This window comes from Alligator mississippiensis, chromosome 1, assembly GCF_030867095.1.
Source record: "Alligator mississippiensis isolate rAllMis1 chromosome 1, rAllMis1, whole genome shotgun sequence".
Taxonomy (NCBI): Eukaryota; Metazoa; Chordata; order Crocodylia; family Alligatoridae; genus Alligator; species Alligator mississippiensis.
The window spans coordinates 12,614,015-12,633,538 of NC_081824.1; the positions used below are offsets into that span (position 1 = coordinate 12,614,015).

Consider the following 19,524-nt stretch of genomic DNA (forward strand, 5'->3'; position numbering starts at 1 on the left):
AACCTTGCAAGGCATTGAATGCCCTCAGTGGGCGTTAGCTTCAAACTGGGGATGTTCAGAAACTGATGGGAGATATCCAGCATTTTGCAAGATCTGTCCCAACATACGGGGAAAAAATGCAAAGTAGTTTTTTTTGCCTGTGAGTTCTTTTGCCACCTGACAATAAATGCATTGAGCACCCTGATTATTGAGAACCTCGTCTCGCTGAAAACTGGGTTTTCCTGGCATCATGTCATTTTTCATCAGTGGACTCACCCCAGACCCTTGAGAGCAAAATGAGTAATCATAAAAGCACTGGGGTGTCAACACAACAAACTTTGAGTGTTTCCCATGTAAAGAAAGGGTGGGTTTTTAAACAAAAACAAGGAAAACGCCACCAACCTGTCACTCACCCGCATATATTTTTTATAACATGTACACTCCTGATTTATCAAGAATCTAGCTGTAGTGATTGCTGACTTTATTGTTCAAACAGTTGTGTTTTGTCATGTTCCAGTAATTATTATAGCTAGCACCTACGATTAGATACAGTCAGGTCTGGTTAATCCATTTTGATCTGTCTGTCTGTCTGTCTAGCAGCTTTAACTGGCAATCAATCTTACATCATCAGGTACCACTAACAAGCCAATCCCAGGCTTCTTAATCTAACTAGAAACTCTTTTCAAATTGATTGGGATCAACCAGGTCTACCTGTATTTTAAATTATATTTAGAGATTAAGGATTATTTGATGAGTAACCTAAAAAATCCTGGTAATGAAGTATTTTGAATTATTGCTTTGCCTTTGATCAGTAGCTATAGATGAGATCTTTTGGGAGCTCTTAGGGAGTTTTATTTAAAATACTGCAAAGTTACCAGCAGACAGAATTGTAAACAAAGAAATGGTTCCCCTGCCAAGACAGCCAGCATTGCAGGATCATGTACAAATGAGAGAAGAGACATAAAAGGTCTTCTGCTTTATGTAAGAATTGCCTTATCTTTGTATTTTCTCCCCGATCAGCAAGTGAGAACAGTCAAGCAGCTCTGCTCTTACAAAAATATTTTATCCCATAGATACCTCTGGTGCTGCCTGCTTGGTTTCTTGCTTTTTTTGGTCCTGTCCACTCTCCCTTGTTAAATTAACTGCACTACAAGGATGCTGTGTTCATTTGTGACAGCTGCTCTATCTGGCCTGCTGGGGGATTTGGGATTAAATGACTCCTTGGCGTAACACCGACAGAGTTAGTTAAGTCAGGAATGATGTGCTCATTTTTATTTGGATGCTGCTTCCACGTGTTGTTGCATCAGTGAAACAGGAAATCTCCATGCGAAGCAGGTAGCACAGCTTGAGGAGGTGGGAGGAGGAGAGTGTAGAGAGAGTAATATGTGAATAGGCTGGGATGGCTCAGACTGTGGTAGAGTAATCTAATTAGGCTGGGATGGCACTATGCCAGAAACCACCGGAGCCAAGGTAAACCTATGTTAAAAGAGCTAAGTAGGACTTCCAAGATTCACCTACATTTTTTATTTTAGTTGCTATGGGCCAGATTTTCATAGGTATTGGGCACCTGCTCTTAACTGACTTCACTTGGGCCTGTGTATGTTTGCTAGCTCTGAAAGTCAGTTCCTGTACCCTAGCTGGAGTTCTTGCGTATCTAGTTTCCCTTTTTCTTTTGACAATAAGTCAGTCAAGTGTGACCAGAAGGGTTTGCTTTGAGCTTAAAATAATATCTGCTTGGTTTGCTCTTCTTCAGGTCAGTTGGTTTGTCATTTTGGAGCAATACAGGATCATAATACCTAGAGACCCAGTGTGGGAGTCGTTAATGTGAGTGATAGAAAAATAGGTCTGGAAAAGGAATTATTCAGTAGAAATTTCACTTAAGTTCCGTTCTTTTGTGAATCCCTGCACTAATTTTTGGCCCAGTAGTGATTGCTATTAATCTCTGCAGTAAACAAGAACAGCTGGAATCCACATTGCACAAGGAAAGCTAGGTGATTGGGAGAAATAATGAATCTTAAACCAGTGGCTCCAATAGCGAATATATTTTTCTTAATGAGTTATGTTTCAGAAAACAGTGCCCCTCTCTGCCAGGACCTGCATTTTGCTCAGACGTCCAAAGCATGCTATCCTATTTTTTCCTCTCTCTGGCAGCTAAACCAGGGCTGTCACATCACAAACAACTTCTTTTCTTAATATACACATCTGGCGTTGGCAGTTGGACCAACTTCATAAGAGCACATGATCATCATTCATTACAAGATTAAAAAGTACCCCATGGCATCATTGATGTTTTTTAACTTTGATCTTTTGCAGTTGTGATTCATCTCGGTTATAAAACTTCCCTTGAAAAGAACACAACCAATGACTTATTAGAACCTTCATCCTAAGTAGCATAAACATAACATTATGCACATCTTTACAAAATGTCATTTACTTTGCTTGCCAGCTTATCATTTTAAGACATGACATCATGCTTAAGATCCTGAATTTGTAAGACTTGTTTATAGGCAAAGCACTTTGACCTTCTGTTGGCAAGTTGATTGGAGAGAACAAATGCTGTATGCTTTCCAGCAGCCGCGGTAGGAGCAGTGGCCATACCACAACAGACGTCCCAATCACTTAGAGCCTGACTTTAAGAGGTGCTGAACAGTCACGACACCCAAGGACGTCAGTTGGTGTTTTGGATGCTCAGCACTTTGGAAAGTCAGATTGTATAACGTATTAGCTCTCTGTATTGTGTTAAAATATCTTCCTGTGGAAGTTTGCTGCCTTCATTTCTCTGTTATTATTAGTGTAAAATATTTTAAATAGAGACAGTGATGTGAGGAAGAGCTGTACATTTCTATCTGGGGGAGAAAGTAAACATCTTCCTGTGCCTTTTCCAAGGAAAGAGAGTTTTTTCTTTCACAAATTAACTCACTGTGAGCGTGAGTACAGCCCAGGAAGTTTACACTGCTGGCTAGGCTTTGTGTTAGATCAAAACATAGCACTGGTAGTGGAGGCTGCAGTACAGAAAGGGTAGGACAAATTTATGCTTTCTCGAATACCTTATTTATTCCCTTATTCACATTAAGTAACCTCCTTTCTTTTATATATATAGACCTCTCCTCCAGCTCCAAGACCTGAAAGGAGGTCTGCCAAAGAGCCTACTGCTCATGAACTAATCACCGACCTACAGATATAACTGTAGAAGAACACAAAATTAACCACCCAGTTTCCTCTGGGGCTCAGTTGTATGCAGCCTCGGTTGTACTAAATCAGTCTTGGGAGGAAGTCAATCCCAAGTCTGTCTTGGGAGGAAAAAAAGAAACTCTGCCTTGTCAGCCCATCGTGGCACCTTTCGAACAGCAAAAAGGCTTTGCTGTCTTACGCTGCTTCTGGTTGAAGTAAGTGGCTATTGGCAAGTACAGAGCAGGAGCCATAACAGGGAACGGGTTGTGGGGTATATATACCTTTTATGTGTTGCTTTGGTTCTCAGACTGAAGTCCAGGTCTCATTGAATGTAGTCTCCAAACTGGTTGACTGCATTTAGCGATAGTCTCATACAAGAAAGGTTCCAAACTTTCCGCTGAAATGCATTGCTGGGGAAAAATCTGCCTGCATTTCACTTTCACTTGCAGGTGAATAAACCATATATATATATTTTTTATTTTTTTTTTCTACCTGCAAGCGAAAGTGAAATGCAGGCAGATTTTTCCCCAGCAATATATAGATATATAAAATCTGCAGTCAAAGCCTTGCAAGGTACATAAGCAATGAAAGGTATGAGCAAACACGGCCCTTTTGTCTCTGCATGTTACAAAAGACAAGCAAAAGCTAGCAAGAGGAGCTGGTCGTCCTGAGTATTAACTGTTTGGCTGACTGGCTTATAAAATGCAGAGCAATGACTGAGATTTTTGAGATTCCTAGACTTAGAAGCATAACAGTTTTTAGGAAGCTCTCTCTCTCTTTTCTTTCAAGGGCTGCGAGTGGAGGGATACGTCTGAGGCTGGTGGAATGTGCTTTTGAGTAGAATAGCTTTAAATCGCCTTCATTTTTTTTTTTTTGTTGTTGACTGACTGTCAGGAGCTGGGCTGGTGGCCAAGCAGGAAATGACACATCGAGAGGCATTTGTGTTGTGCAACATTTTGTGGAACTGATGCAAGGATACATTGCCTGTTTACGCATTCCTTCACTAACAGACTGCATGGCAGTAATTTTATTCAGCGACACATGGCACACTACAGCAAGGAGCTAGATCCTTAACATCTCTTTATGCAAAATTATCACAGCAGTTAAAACATGCTGTGTGTCCCCTGTTTAGAATATTCCCTGGCTTGCCTTCAAAAACCACTACACCAGCCCCTTTCTTTCCTCGGCGTATATTGATTTGAATATGTTTTTCCACTGTGGTAGGTTTGTACAGTCCAGGGCAATGTCTTTTTTCAGAACAAAAGTGTGTTTTGCACAGACAGGCACTTTATGCCTACATATTGTATTCAATGTAGGTTAGCAATTCCTCAAGCAGTATGTATTCTAGAAGCTGAGTATAGATTTTTATACGAATGCGGTAATAGTCTGGCATACTCGGGAAACTTGAATTTAAATCGACACTGAGAACCTTGAGGTATTCTAAAAAGAGTGGATTTCTGCCTAAACCAAAGTTAGACTGTCTGAGCCTATTTGTGATCTTCCTCACACTGGTCAATCTCCATTGAAATCAGTTGGGTTATTTCAGATTTCCACCAGCATACACGAGAAAATAAGGCACAGAAAGAACCTCTAACACAGTGGGGGCAACCTTTTTAGCAGATGTGTCACAGATTAGCTATCCACCCTCTCCAAGTGCCATTCTGGCCCCCTTCCTCTACCCCAGCGGTTCTGAATCTTTTTCAGTTGATGTACCCTTGGTCTCAGAGTCAGACCTCACGTACCCCCTTTCAATGGGAAAGCAATGTTTTTTAGGCCCTTCGACCTTTTTAGGCCCTTTTCATGTACCCCCTGATGAGGCTTCACGTACCTCCTGGGGGTATATGTACCCCCAGTTCAGAACCGCTGCTCTACCCCATCTGCTGCTCTGCCTTCTGCTGCTGGCCCTGGGCTCCTTGCCCAACGTGCTGCTCTGTTTTCTGCTCCCTGCCCTATCTGCCACAGTACTGCCTGTCCCTTCCCTCATCTGCTGCGTGCCACATGCAGAGCCTGTCCACGCCACTCGTGTCACACATGCTACAGGTTGGCCACCCCTGTTCTTAATGGGTTGAAAGTTGCTGTTGTGTTGCCTTTTATAGATGTTTATATTCCCCAGTGTTGTTGTAAGCAATGCCACTTCACAAGAAGTGAGCTGAAATGTGATTATTTGGGCCAGGGATTGGCAACATACAGACCGTGGGCCAGATTCAACAGCAGAGCCAGTGGATTCAGGTTGGTGGAGCTGGAGGGCTTTGTACCTGTGCCTGGCATAGCGAGGGCTGGGCAGTGTCCAGGTGTACTCGTGCTGCTGTCACTTGTCCTCACCCTCCTGGCTCCAGACTGACACAGCCCAGGTGGTTTCACCCGTGCATCAGCAGTGGGGGCTTTGCCTGCACCCGCACTAGGGCCAGACAGCTGGGAGCTGTGCCTGCACTGCCCCTGTCGCTGCTTCTTCCAGTTCCCTGCGTCCTAGCTGCAGCAGGAGTGCAGCTTCCAGCCAGTGGGAAACTGCACTGGGGCTGGGCAGATTCCAGCTGTTTCCATATTGCAGTCCGGGGCAGGGGAGGGAGATGGGGACAATCACCAGCAGTGCAGACACAGTCTGCAGATATTTGATCCCAGTGCAGCTCCCTACAGGTTGGAAGCAGCACTGGGAGGTGGGAGAAGTGGTGGTGTCATGGCTTGTCCCCAGCACGGGCACAGGGAAGGCCTCCTCTGCTGATGGGCCACTGAAACCACCTAGCCTTTGTTGGACCAACACTGGTTGCAAAAGGTTGAAAGCTTCTGATCTAGACTTAGCTGTTCAACTTCCTGTAAGATTCAATTGGTATTTTTATACCATGACTATCACTATTGTGCCTGAGACTAGTTTCTGCTATGTTAGGTAATACACTTAGGGCCCAATCCTGAAAGGTGCAAAGCAACCACAACACTTATTAATTGCTTTGGGATTTGCAGATTTTAGAACTTCTTGTGGTCAGGCCCTAAGTTTCCTGAGCAATCTCATGGTTTCTGAAGTGGTGGTAAAGCACCTTTTGACTTCAGTAGTGTAAGACTAAGACCAAGCCTTGTTTCTTTAAGATGCATGTGTGATGTAAATTGGAGAACATCTGTTTCATCCGAAACTGTGCCCCTGATTTGCATTGGCAGATGAAGAGGAGTGTTTACTTGCTTATCAGCGAATTTATTGCACTGACTTTCAGAGGATCTAGAATAGTTGAGTTTGTATTCCTTGTTCTAAAGAACATATCAAGGTATTTCGTTGTATATACACTGCAGAGTTAGATTTGCTTTTGTAATAGGTGGGCGAGTAACTCATTAGCGCTAGGATCCTTACAGTCATCTTGAAAGCAATATATGCTACTGGACTTGTACAAAGAAGCTTGCAGATATTCATTACAACTCCTTTAAATCACCATTTAATGTCAGGGGACCTTAAATGTCATGTTTTGTCCAGTTTCTAGTGCTAGGGACAGCCCCAAAGACTTGAGTCCCATATTTTATCTACACAGCAAATACAATACAAGTAGCAGCTGCATGAACGTGACCCCCACTGTCTATGTGCTTGCCTTTCTCCTGTCTGAAGGGCATTTTGGGGGTGATTTAGTCTTTGTGACCATTTAGTTCTTATCCATTGTGTTAGGACTGCTGGAGAGGGGTTAATTATTGACCACTGTATTTATGAGGTAGCCACTAATCTGCTAAGAACTGGATTGCAACTGCCAAATTTATTCATATAAGTCTCCAGTCAGCTTTCAGGTGATTATGCCTTTTTATCCCTCTGTCCAGGGCCTGGATAAACTGAAGATGAATGATTTTACACACTCCCCTAAACCATCTAATTCACCTATAACTTGTACTTAAATGGTGCAGTTATTCTGAAATCTGCATAATCCATACAGCATGCAGCAACTCACTCTTCAGGAAGTGACAGCTTCCAAGTGATACCTGGGAAGGGTGGAGACTGACCATGTACTTAACTACGTGGGTAGAGAAAATCTCCTCTAGGAGATTATGTAAAAACAGGCGGGCAAGTCTGAACAGAAAACCATTCCTTAGAACATAATAATCAATAGGAAGATAGCTCTGGGTGGTGTGTTTCCACTGCAAACAGATTCTTTTCAGAGTATTTGTGTAGGTAAGTGTTTCAAAACAGGCCAATCCCAGTCCATTTGACATATAAGATGATACCATAGCATCGTCTGAGGTTGCAATTATTAGTATTTGTATTACAAAAGCCCCTCTGAGTGACAAGAGAAATTATGGCATGCCTAGGGGCTTATAATCTACATTGAGAAGGCAGGTGCAAAAAATGGATGCAACCGAGCAACTGTTGGCAGTGGCAGAGGTGCTGCATTTCATGCCTTCATGTAGCATGGTGTCTACATAGGGAAAGAGAGAATGCAGTTGTGATCTGCCAAACCAAAAATATTATTATTAGTTTTGTGATGTCTCATTGCAGGAGGGAGGGCAGGATGCCATCTTAGGAACTAACGGCAGAGAGGCAGGAGCTTTTGTAGGTAACAACTTCATCAGATGTTAGGAATGGATTGTCATTGTCTTAAACCAGTTTTCTTTTTCATGAATCCTAGATTTCTTTACAGGCTTTATAGGACAAAGTTACATGTTATACTTAGACCATACTAAATCTGTGGCATTTTAAGCTGTGTTAAAGTTAGACTGTCCTGTGAGCAGTCACATGTGGAGGATTAATACCATTTCTTGCCTGCACAGCCTTGACTTGCCACTAGAGGGCTGGTGAGCAGGGGTGTGGCTAGAAGCCCAGCTGTATGGGCTGTATCCCTGCCCAAGGTGGGAAGGGACTGGCGGTGATGCATTTTGGGATGCTGGAGGACTGCAAATTGCTCATTTTATCTCTCTGCAGCAGACCGAATTTACCCTAACGCTAGGGTTACCATATGTCCAGGGTTTCCCAGACATGTCCTCTTTTTGGGTCCTCTGATCTCCATCTGGGTGTTTTTTTGAAATCTGAACAAATGTTTGGGATTTTTCTCTGCTCCTCTGGAGGGAGCAGAGGGAGAGCGATAGGAGGCAGGGGGTACCATGTGTGTCTGCACGTGCACCCGCATGGCCGGCATGCAGCCAGGCAGGGTGGTGGGAGCAGCCTTGGCAGCTGGAGGCAGGTAAGTCTATGGGGAGCAGGGGTTGGAAGGCTAGGGCTTGGGGACTGTCTAGGGGAGGGATGGGTATATGAGGGGGGGATAGGTGCCCACCAGTGCTGGGGCTGTTCAGGTGTGAGGGCTGCAGGATGGCACAGGTACAGAGGGGAGGTACCTTTCCCTCCAGTGGGGAAGGGGGCAGGGGGAGCACTTCAGGGATAGTGGGGAGCTGCACGGCCAAGCTAGTGGCACTGGGTGCTGAAGCCTGTGCTTGCAGGGGGGCACCTAGAAGACATTGCCCGGGGGGTAGGAGGCATAGCCAGGCCAACCTGGCGTGATGCAGGAGCCCCAGCTTGGGGTGGGTATTGCTACAGGCATCCTCTTCTCCTCGCTCCAGCCTGTGCCGGGGCCAGACTCACTTTGCTGGCACGCGCACGAGCCAGAGCCACCGCAGCTGCCACGTTCTGGCCCGGTCAGGACAGGGACAGCTGAGGGGAGCAGGCGGGCTGCAGGTTGGGAGTGAGGGGCACCAGCAGGGCTGTGGGGCCTGTGGGTGGGGAGTGAAGGGCACTGGGGGGTGGGCAGGGGGCTGTGGGCCAGGAGTGCAGGGCATTGACAGCACCAGGGGGCTGCAGGTCAGGAGTGAGGGGCACCAGCTTGGCCTGGGGGTGGGGGATCGTGGGTAGGGAGTGAGGGCCACTGACAAGGCCAAGGGTCTGTGGGTCAGCAGTGAGGGGGAAACAGCAGGGATGGGGGCCTGTGGGTTGTAACTAAGGGGCACAAGCATAGCCCGGGGTATGGGCAGGGGGGCAAGGGACCATGGGTCGGGAGTGAGGGGCAGCACCAGGGCCAGGGGGCTGCAGGTTGGGAAGCGAGGGGCACTGGCAGGGCCAGGGGCTGTGGGTTGGGAGCAAGGTGTCCCCCTAACAGGTGTCCTCTTTTTTTGGAACTGGCAATATGGTAACCCTAGTTAGCCCAACACAGGTTGCTAGCATGGGACAGTTAACCCTTGCCTGAAGTGGTGTCATTTTGAGATGCTCAGAGGGTTAACTTAGCATGAGTTAACAAGCTTTAACATGCAGGCACTCATGTTTTAAGTGTTCTTAGTATAGTCTAAGCATAATGTGTAACTTCACTCATAAGTAGAAATCACTTTATTCCCTAGTGAGTGCAGTGGTCCTAAAGGTGGAACCTGGAGCTGTTCACCAGTGCACCACCGTATGTCAACGATGTTTAGCAGAAGAAATGAATATAATAATATCATCACTAACTGAAACATCATGGAGGCATCAGTAATGATTCCATATTGGAATACGCCCAGAATCCTAGAACAAAGCTCTCTACTCCTTGCACTTTTCAAGGGGCCTTAAATGACTATACTAATACATAGGTAGGGCCCTTGTTTCATGCCTTATCTAACTGAGGCCATCTCAAGGAGCCCAGTGCTCCCACTGCTGTAGTAGAGCACTGATTAATTGTTCACTCGCTCCTGTTCATGTAATGAGTTAGTTAAACCTGAGTTAGTTCCCAGGTAGTTAGCTTGGTTCTCTCAGCAATGTAGCCACAGCAGCATGGAGCTCAGCACAAGCCAATCACTGAGAATATATACAGCCTAAGTGAGTTTTTCAGCCTGCTCTTAGCTCTGTGCTGATGCAGCTCCCCTTCTAGCAGTACTTGAGCCAGCTAGTTTAAAGCCAGCTTGGTATGTCTACTCTGTGATTGTACACAAACAGTACTGCCTACTAAGTCATAGGTACCATTTCTTGCAGCATCTTGGAGCTCTATCATCCAAGAACTGACCACACAACCTTGCTTAGCTGGTGAGAAGTGATAACATCAAAGCCCCAAGTGAGCTAGCTGCAGACAGGGTTTTTAACAATATTCTCCATCTAACTGAAACAGCAGAAGGTAGGGAAGGAGGATATAATGCACTATGAATTTTAGATCAATATAGCTCAGAGAGCAGGTCGGACGGTGCACGGGTTTGGTACGGTGCCAATCACCCCACTCTTTTCATCTTCTATATAAAAATGACGTTGCTTCTTGTTTCTATCTCAACTCAGCTGTTCATGTTCAGATGCATTCAGGGAGAGGGATTTTCCTTACGTTGGCAATGCAAATATTAGTTCAAGGAAGGAAGAGCAAAATCTAGCAATAAAAAAAGGCTCACATGCCCTTTGCTCAAAAATATGCTGTTTGTGCCTACAGCAGTTGCAAGGTCAGAGAAGAGTTTTAGCTGTATCGACACTAACTGCATACCACAGACATGCTTTGGGGTCTGCTGGCACTGGGCTTTCCTAAATGCTTTCAAGGTTTGTGCTCCTGTCCTTCATCAGCATATTTTACCTATTCCTTCCTTATTCAGATTTATATGCTAGCTCCTCATTTTTTCCCTGACATGTAATCCTCATCACTGTACAATGCACACCCTTTTCATGAATACCACTTGCTTTTTTTTTGTTGTTGCTGCTGTGGCCCTCCAAGTCACCTCTCTCTTGCAAGGGGCTAGATTCTTATAAACTTACTCAGCAAAATTTATTTCTTTGGCAGCTGCCTTAATTTTAATGGGACTACTCAGGGCATAAAGTAGGTATTACCTAGAACGATTAGGATAATAGACTCTCTGCCACAATAAACCGGTGCTAATTAGTTTAATACTTCCTTGTATCTTGATGCTCTCTCCAAGATCCCCAGTGTACAGTCAGTTTGGTCTTAAATACCAGTGTGAGTTTTCGGACAGAAGTTTTTATGTTGTCCTTCTGAGCTACATAGGATAATGTTTGCCTACATAAACACCAATTCATATAGCCTGGTTTTAAAATGGATTCAAATCTAGTTGTTACATTTCTAATTGAGTATGTTAAAATACAGTAAATTCCAGGGCCTCAATTTGCAAGGCAGCCTAATTTTCAGAAAGTACAGAGACACTTGAAAAATCAAGCCCTTTTCATGTAGGTTAGCTACCAGGAAAATTAAAGTACTCAGAATTACTACTTGCTATTGGAAATTCAGACCTACATTCCTCAGCAATGCAGAAGTTTGTGAATAACTGAGCTGTGGATATAAAAAAGAACATTAATAGTATATAAAGCCAGTGAGAAGCATGGAGAAAAAGAGATATGCTTCTCATAGCAAAGATGTATGTATCTACTTTTGCATTTGTGCAGCACCCAGTAATACTTAAGCCCAGATTGAGCCTTTTAAACAAAAATACCTTACAAATAAATAAATTTAAGTACATGTCATTATCATATATTTTTAGGTATGTAAAATCCCCCAGAAGTTTATTGGTGCTTCGGAGTTCATCACAAATTCCTAACACATTGAGCAAACACTTCCTCTCAAGCTCTAATTTTGCTCCTTGGTTCTCATTAGTATAAAAGTTAAGTATGTGGTACGTGCTTTCTGGCTTCACACTCTCATCTTTCGACTCTCATGTATCTACTTTGTGGGTTGCATTTAGGAGACTTGGGAGACTGCTTGCTTTTGCATTTGGTCTTTATCGTTGCTGTTGTCATGAAACACTTGTTTGTAAAACCAGCACTATAATAAAATTAGCACCTCTGCAAGTAGATGTGTTGAACACGCAGGAGGGCTGAATGGCAGAGATCTGAGTGTAAATTATGCAGTGTTTCAGCTCCTTTGCTAGGCAGTCAAAACAAGAGTCAATAAAAAAGGACATATGGCTAAAAGTTTCCAAAGTGCCTAAGGGACAGATCTTGAAGGCACCTACATTTAGGTGTAAAGGCTGTGCACCTCAGCCTGGAAGGGTAATCCCGTTTGAGCAAGGAATTGGGGTTAGGTGCATAGGATTCTTATACTATCAAAGGGGAAACCAGGATGATTCAGAAAGCCTGGAGATGACTAGAGGTAGAAATAGGATCTGCTGTGCACAGGGACGATCTGAACTCATGCCTTCGCAGGTGCTTCAGTGCCTGAAAGGATGAACATTTTCTCCAGTCACTTGACAATCATTTGAACGTAGGGATCTACCTGGAATTGGCAGCAGTAGTGCTGCCTACATTTTATTCAAGAAACTTATGGTTTGACCATTCATCCAGGAAGTGGGTGGCCTAGGTTTTGGGTCTTCCTTACACTGGGGAGATTAAAACCCATATGTCTTACTTCCCAGGAAAATGCCTGAACAACCAGGCAATAGAAATAATGCTATTTTTCTATTGATGTCTGAGAGGGAGATATTACTGAATAACTGGATGGGTTTCTCTATTTTTAATACTCACTTCAAATATATACTGCATACAAATATGTGATTATATTAAAAGAACCTTAGAGAGATTGCAAAATTTGAATAAGTATTCAAAAGGCATGAAATGCCAGACTCAAGGTTGTCTTTGTAGCCTTAATTCAGCTCCTAAGTACATATACATTATGAGACTATCTTTAATTACACCCTCACATGTTATTTTTGCCCCCAAACTCCAGCCCCATTCAGTACGCAGAATGGACAATACTCATTTAATGAGCAAGTAGTCGGTGGGTGCATCTACATGTGCATGAGCCCCGTGTCAGAGCCAAGAGTAGAATCCAGTTCCCCAGGGCAGCATTCACCTGTCTTAACCATGAGACCCATGTTTCTTCCTGCAGCCTCTCCTTCAATCACTACACCCCTTCTAACTTACGCAATGAATGTGGGAAGGGGCCTACAGACAGCAACCTCCTTACTATACAGCCTGCCTCATCCCTAGAGCATGTGCATCCCACGCACTGAGTGAAACAGGAGTCCCGCAGAAAAGATAGCATGTGAGCAGGTAATGAAATTCTGTTTAAAAAAACCATGACCTGAAAAACAATCCAGGAATCCCATTATATGGTGTCATTTTGACATCTGTGTGGGTCATCAACTTCAACAGTATCACACAAACCTGAGCTAACAATGTTAGCTCTGGGAGCGAATACAATCACAGTGAACAGAAGTAGGTTGTCATCCTCTGTGTGAACCAAGCCTCTGGGGGGAGATAAGATGCTCTGTAAGTTTTGAAGATGTTTCCATTCCAGGGACAGGAGGAGACTGTGATTGAGAGGGCTCAGACCCTTCTGACCATTCCCACCGACTTCCAAAAATGACCATTTCTGCCGTCATCCAAATTGTTCTTGTTCCAGTCCTGTCTCTCCTCTCATTTTCCTCACTTAGGAGTACACTCTAAGACTAGCTCAGTTTCTTATCCCAGTCCCAAACTCTGCCCAGTGTTGGATCCCAGTCTCTGTTCCTGCCTAACAGGGTTTTTCTTAAACTCAAATCTGCCCACTTCCCCTGCCCCTCAGATGTGGCTCTTGGGCCCCTGCATTTGAATCGGAGAACTTGCTCCATGATACCTGGACCCATTTTTAGCAACAGAGACACACATTCAAAGGTCTGGGCCTTTTATTAGACCAACTAAAATAGTTTGAAAAATTCTTCTTTGCAAGCTTTTGGGTACAAAGGCCCTTCTTCAGGCAGAGGAAGTGTATGCAGTTGTTTTGTGCTCTTCCTGGATGTGATAGAATAGAAGCCAGAGACTGGTATGCAAGAACTCCAGTCAGTGAAAATGCAAATTGTGGCAGACCATTAGTTGGTCTAGTAAAAGATATTAGATTTATCCAAGGAACCTTGTCTGCCTGTGTCCTTAGACCAACATGGTTACAGCCAACACCCCTGAAGGTCTGGGCCTGAAGTTGGTCTGGCTCGCAACAGATCAAAGGCCCAGAAGTGAGGAAAGTCTTGCTCAGTTCCTAGCTGGTGCATGCTCAGTGGGTATGTCTACAAGATGCTTACTGTGCATTAGCCTAATAACACTGCACAGTTGCGTGACATTTAAAAATCATGCTAATAGCCTCCTGCACAGTGTTATTAAGCTAATGCACAGTAAGCGTCACGAAAAAACCACGTGCCGGTGCTATTGTGCAGTAACTCTAGTTACTGCGTGTTTAGGTAGTACTTTCTTAAGCAAGTACTAAACTAAATGTGCCATACCTAAGGCGCATTAATGAATGTGTAGATGCACCCCGTGTAGATGAAATCTTTAGTGAATTTATCTGCTAACATCTAAGGAGTCTGTATAGAGTGTGTGTGAAAGCTTGAAACTTGGCCAGGTTTGGGTGGATTGATGTGGGTATATCAAAAAGCACGATAACTCCCTTCCAAATTCAACAGCCTGTTCCAAATCACTGGAATATTAGAGCTTTTCAAAAAAAAGAGAAAAAGGGTGAGAGGGAGAAATGCCATTTTTTCCAACATGGGCAAGACAGCCTATTTTTTCCTACCTCATTCCCAGAAATGGCTGAACCCTTTTGGCCGACACTAAAAACAAAAAGAAGAAGAAAAGCAGCCTGAGGCAGTCATCCAGCAAGGCAAATTTCAGCCCAAACAGTTAAAGTTTGGCAAAGTTACAGGCCAGTAGAAGCATGGTCTTAAAATGGGAAGCACTGGAGCCTTAATAATAAGCAAGTGCTGACAGCCCCACCTACAATATTTTTAACTGACCGTAACATTAATTTGCACTTAAAATATTCCATTGACTTCAGTGGGGATTCTGTGTAGAAGGTCGTTTTGGGAGTAGACAGTTTCCTCTTGTAGCTCCTGGTTCTGACATTGACTTTGGCAGGGAAGGACAGGCCTCTGGTTTAAAGCTGAATGGTACTGCGAGAGAAGCCCTCTCTCACGATACCCGTGCTGGGGTAGCCATAATAATAAGCATCATCATCATCATTCAGGTATGTATGTGGGGAGGGCTACACTCCTTGTATCAATGGCCTCCAGGCCCTGATGCACCGCTGGAGATATTACAGCATAGAGAGTCACAGGGCCCCCCAGGACCAGCATTTGGCAGGCTTCCTCCTTCCCCGCTCTCAGCCTCTTCAGAGGTGTAATTTGGTGTGCAGGCACTTCAGTTGCATTGGCATGATCCATCCAGACGTTACAGGCCATACATAACACACGCAGCGGGTGAGCTGAGACCGATCCGTGCAGCAGAGCGGAACGGTTCCCAAGCTGCTGTTACATGGAGTGTGGAGTCAGTCACTCGCGCTACCAGACCTGATGCGCCGTGCCCCGCTGCAGCTCTGAAAGGGCCAGTGTGCGCCACAGCCTCAGTTCGTCTTTGCTTCCAAAAAGGAATTTTTTACAAAAAAACCCCTTATGTTTAAAAACAACAAACACAGGAAATTAACACTGGGGGAAGGAAAAAGAAAAAAACCCTCTGCTTCAAGTAACGTTCTGAGTTGGACGTGAGCTGACAGACATGAGTCAACTTGATTTCAGGTGAGAGCGAGCCAGCAGCCTGCATCCAGAGAGCCTGGCCTTTGGGGAGGCAAACACGGGATCCAAGTTCTGTGGCTTGGGCCCAACCCTGTTCAGAGTTAAAGAAGGACCTTTGGGCTAGTCTCTCCCTGCAGGCTTTGAGTGAAGAGCTTTTCACTCCCCAGGGCAAGGCCTCCAGGCAAGCAGACCCCGTCTTTTGGCAAGCTGGGGAAAGAGGTTGTCCCATCCCAGTCGTACATCCTGGGGTACGGTCTGAGTTCTCCCTAGAAGTCTGAGCCTCCTCCAAATGTGAGCCAGCAGCTAAAGGCTACCAATCTGTTCTTAGCTTGTCCTCCTCTGCATTTAAGTGACAAACTTTTGCTGATGTTGGGTCCTTTTAAAAACCAATGGCCAGAATTTTTTAAAAACCTATTTAGCAATGCAGTCAAAAGTATTCTGATTCTCAAATTAAAAAAAAAAAATTAAAGAATTTTTTTTTTTGCAAAAACCTCGTTGGTCTAATAAAAGATATCACCTCTGTCCATGAGCCCTGATTGTTCATTTTCAAGGTACAGTCATAGTGTTGTTGTAGCCCAAATGACCATGTATCTGGGTACTGGGCAGATGTAGCTGAAATGCCCAGCTTTTCAAATCTTTCCTGAGGTCTATTTCTATATTGAACTCTTTCTGTCAGAGGAATGTGGTTCGTGTTTGAATAACACAGCCCAATTTGTTATTTGTATTAGGGTAGAACCCAGGGTGAAGGCATCGCTGTGCTAGGTGCTGTACAGACACTGAGCAAAGAGTCAGGCTCTTTCCCAGAGTACTTACAATGTACATAAGAGGCAAGGATTTTTCTGGGTGATATCATTTATTGGATTGATTATATAGTTGGGAGTGATATACTAGCTTTTGGGTATCATATCCTTCCCAACTGTACAGTTGGTCCAATAAAAGATACCACCCACAAAAATTCTTGTCTCTCCTATTTCTTCTAGACCATCATGGTTACATGATCCCAACTCTACTACAGTCTAAGTAGATGCTGGACTGTCTCTGGGGAAATGCCTTGTATGGAGTAGTGGGAGGCTGTACAGTTTTGTGTGCCACTTCCTGTCATGCACCTATAACCTATAAGGGTGTGTGGGTGGGTGTGTGAGTATGTATGTGTGTGTGTGTGTATGTTTGTATATGTATGTATGTATGTATGTATATATATAGATATAGATATATCTATATATCTGTATATATATATATGTTTTTATGTGTGTGTGTGTGTGTGTGTGTGTCTGAAAATCTTAGAGTCAGTTCAGAACAGACATCCCAGGTTAGTGGCTTTCAAATATAGAAGCGTGCTATGTCCGTATAGCAGGCCAAGTAACGTTATTGAAGGTACCTGGTTTATACAACAAAAGCCATAGGATATTATCAACTTTGTTATGCATTTCAAATCATGTTGCCCATACGCAGGCAAAACGACTCAAGTGTGTGAAAGGGCAATGGTCTGAATCAGCAGAATCATATGTACAATCGATGCAATGCACAGTGAATTAAGCAGTCCACCAGAAGACTGATGGATGACACTAATCTTGTGCCAGATTTTACCTGTAATCTTAGGAAAGAAAGTTGGTAGCACTATTGATAGAAGGAACTGTGGTTAAATCATTGGACCGGGACTCAGGAAATCTGAATTTAATTTCTCATTCAGCCTTGTGCTTTGGGTAAATTACATGATCTCTCTATATCTCAATTACCCATCTGCAAAATGAGGATCCTAATGACTGTATACGCTGTTGTCTATAAGGCTTTTTAGAGTGATTGTATGACATTTAATGACAAACATTTTCTCAATTATATGCTCTTTAAATTTAGTCAAGCTCCATCTACTAAAATGACTCCCATAGTCTTTTAGAGAGAATAGGTGGGTCATAGTCATCAAGTTGCACTTCTGCCTACAGGAAGATAGCATGGCGTCCATTAATTATAGGGAAGCTCAGTTTTGAGAGGTGGTTCAAAGGCTCTTTCTATTCCCTAACTCCTGTCCTGAAGGAGAGGGAGCAGCAAATAGATACACAGCAGCTAAGTACCTAATCTCTCAAGTTGAGGTCCACACTCCATAATATGGAGGTAGGATGGGGGCACGCTCCCTCTCATATCTTCCTACATGGGTTCACAGCCATGGCCCCTTTGCATTAATCAGAGAGAGACGGGTGAGAGAGGGAGGCTTAAACCAATTCAGGGTACCGGATTGAGGAGTGTGAGCTCATAATTTGTGCAATTATTTGTCATTTGATAAATCAAGCTGTTTAGTATTCAACGGTCCCTTTTAATGAAAACAAACCATTTGAAATAGAGAGATGGATCAGAGCTGGCCTCAAGCACCTCTGTAGGAAGTTTTATTTGCCTCACTCCTAAAACTTTAGATGAAGTCTCTCCCCACTTCTCTACTGCCCTTGTGTCGCCATTCTTGGGAGCCAAGCAGTTCAAGAGGTAAAAAAGTGTTGTCACAACAGTGATTATCACAATAGTGATTGGGATTAATGTAGTGGGGAGCCAAGTTTCCATAACCTGTGTTTCTGAGCTTCTGCTGTATCCGGTACAGTAGTTGCAGCATGAGACTTGAGTGCGTATATTTTTATCACCTGGCATTGTCAGAAAAAGCTGACCCATAATAGCTGAACTGTATAAGTAGTAAGCAATGGAAGGCACTGCATTCTGAAAATCATGTATACTCTCTCTTAATTATGTTGCTTATGGATAATATCTTTTACATATATATTTTAAAATTAATGTGCCTTGAACCATGATTCCAGAGTCCAAACTGAAAAACTTCCAAACTTTAGGAGTTTGGGGTTTTTTTGAAATGGGAAGACCTACACTTTGTGAAGCCCTCTGATAATTTAAAAAAAAATGTTAGGGATAGTGAGCTTAAACTTTTTTTATAAGTAATTAAGTTTAGGGTGTGATTAGCTTTTATGCACTGTGGAACAATTACATTTATGAGATTTTCTCTTAAAAAGGGATACCGTTAAGCGAAATCCAGCCCCATACTTAAGTTCCGAAAACAGCAACAAAAAAGAACGCAAACAAACAAACAACACCACTGAAAACCCCAACCTTTGGCAGAAAAACCAATCAGGTCAAAATAAGATGATTTTTCTGATGTAAATTCCATTGAAAGAAAAGGCAGATCCTTGAAGTGTAGCTCAGAAAAAGCTAGACATTTCCCATATGAACAGAGGAATATTTTTGTGTTCTGAATACAGTGCAGTTTTTGGAAGCAGGTTTGAGATGGCTCCTGTTTTGGAAATCGATGCATGCTTTGTATGAATGATGCCTCTGCTTTTATGTAGCAAAAAGCAATGTTAGCACAAGTGGAACAGCAGAGCATGGCTGAAGAGGTCTGGTTGAAGAGGTCTTTCTTCTTGCAGGCCATTCCCAGCTTTTCATTTTTTCTTTAAGGTAATTCTCCTCTCGGGGAGCTCACTTGGATTTCAGAAATCCAGGGCCAGATGATTCAGGTTGTAGTATGCAGCCAGGAAGAGCGATACAGTGATTTAGCCATTAGCTTGCAGCTTGCACCTTGGTCTCCCAAGTGCCTACTTGGCAATAGACCTTGGGCTTTTCACGTTGAGGTCAATTTGAAAATCCAACTAAACAAGGGAGGTGCCCAGGCTGCGTGGAAGTTGGTGGGAGTCAGGCACCTCACCTGCTTGGGTGGTCTTTTAAGTCCCGTTATTTTTCTCCCAGTGCCTTAGTTCTTGATCTGTATAATGTGAATACCAACACTTCTCTACTGCATCAGGATGTTGTAAGGGTAAATACTTTAAAGACCATCGCAGGTTCAAATACTACTTCAGTCTTATAAGTCAAACAGGGCTGATAGTGGTAGAGGATGGACAGAGAACTAGGAGAGCCTCTTTGTTTCCAAAGAAAAAGGAAAAACTGGGCTCCTGCTTTCCAGCCTTGAGTTTTGTGCTCCCACCAGAAGGGGGGCCATAGTGTGGTTTTACTGCCAGG

General features: G+C 43.7%; 1 protein-coding gene across 5 annotated transcripts in view; it reads left to right on the forward strand.

Annotated features, from left to right (window-relative positions):
* The window catches only part of RUNX2 (RUNX family transcription factor 2), a 288,575-nt gene that overhangs the window by 95,786 nt on the left and 173,265 nt on the right, over positions 1–19,524 (forward strand). The gene's annotated exons all lie outside the window — the stretch shown is intronic.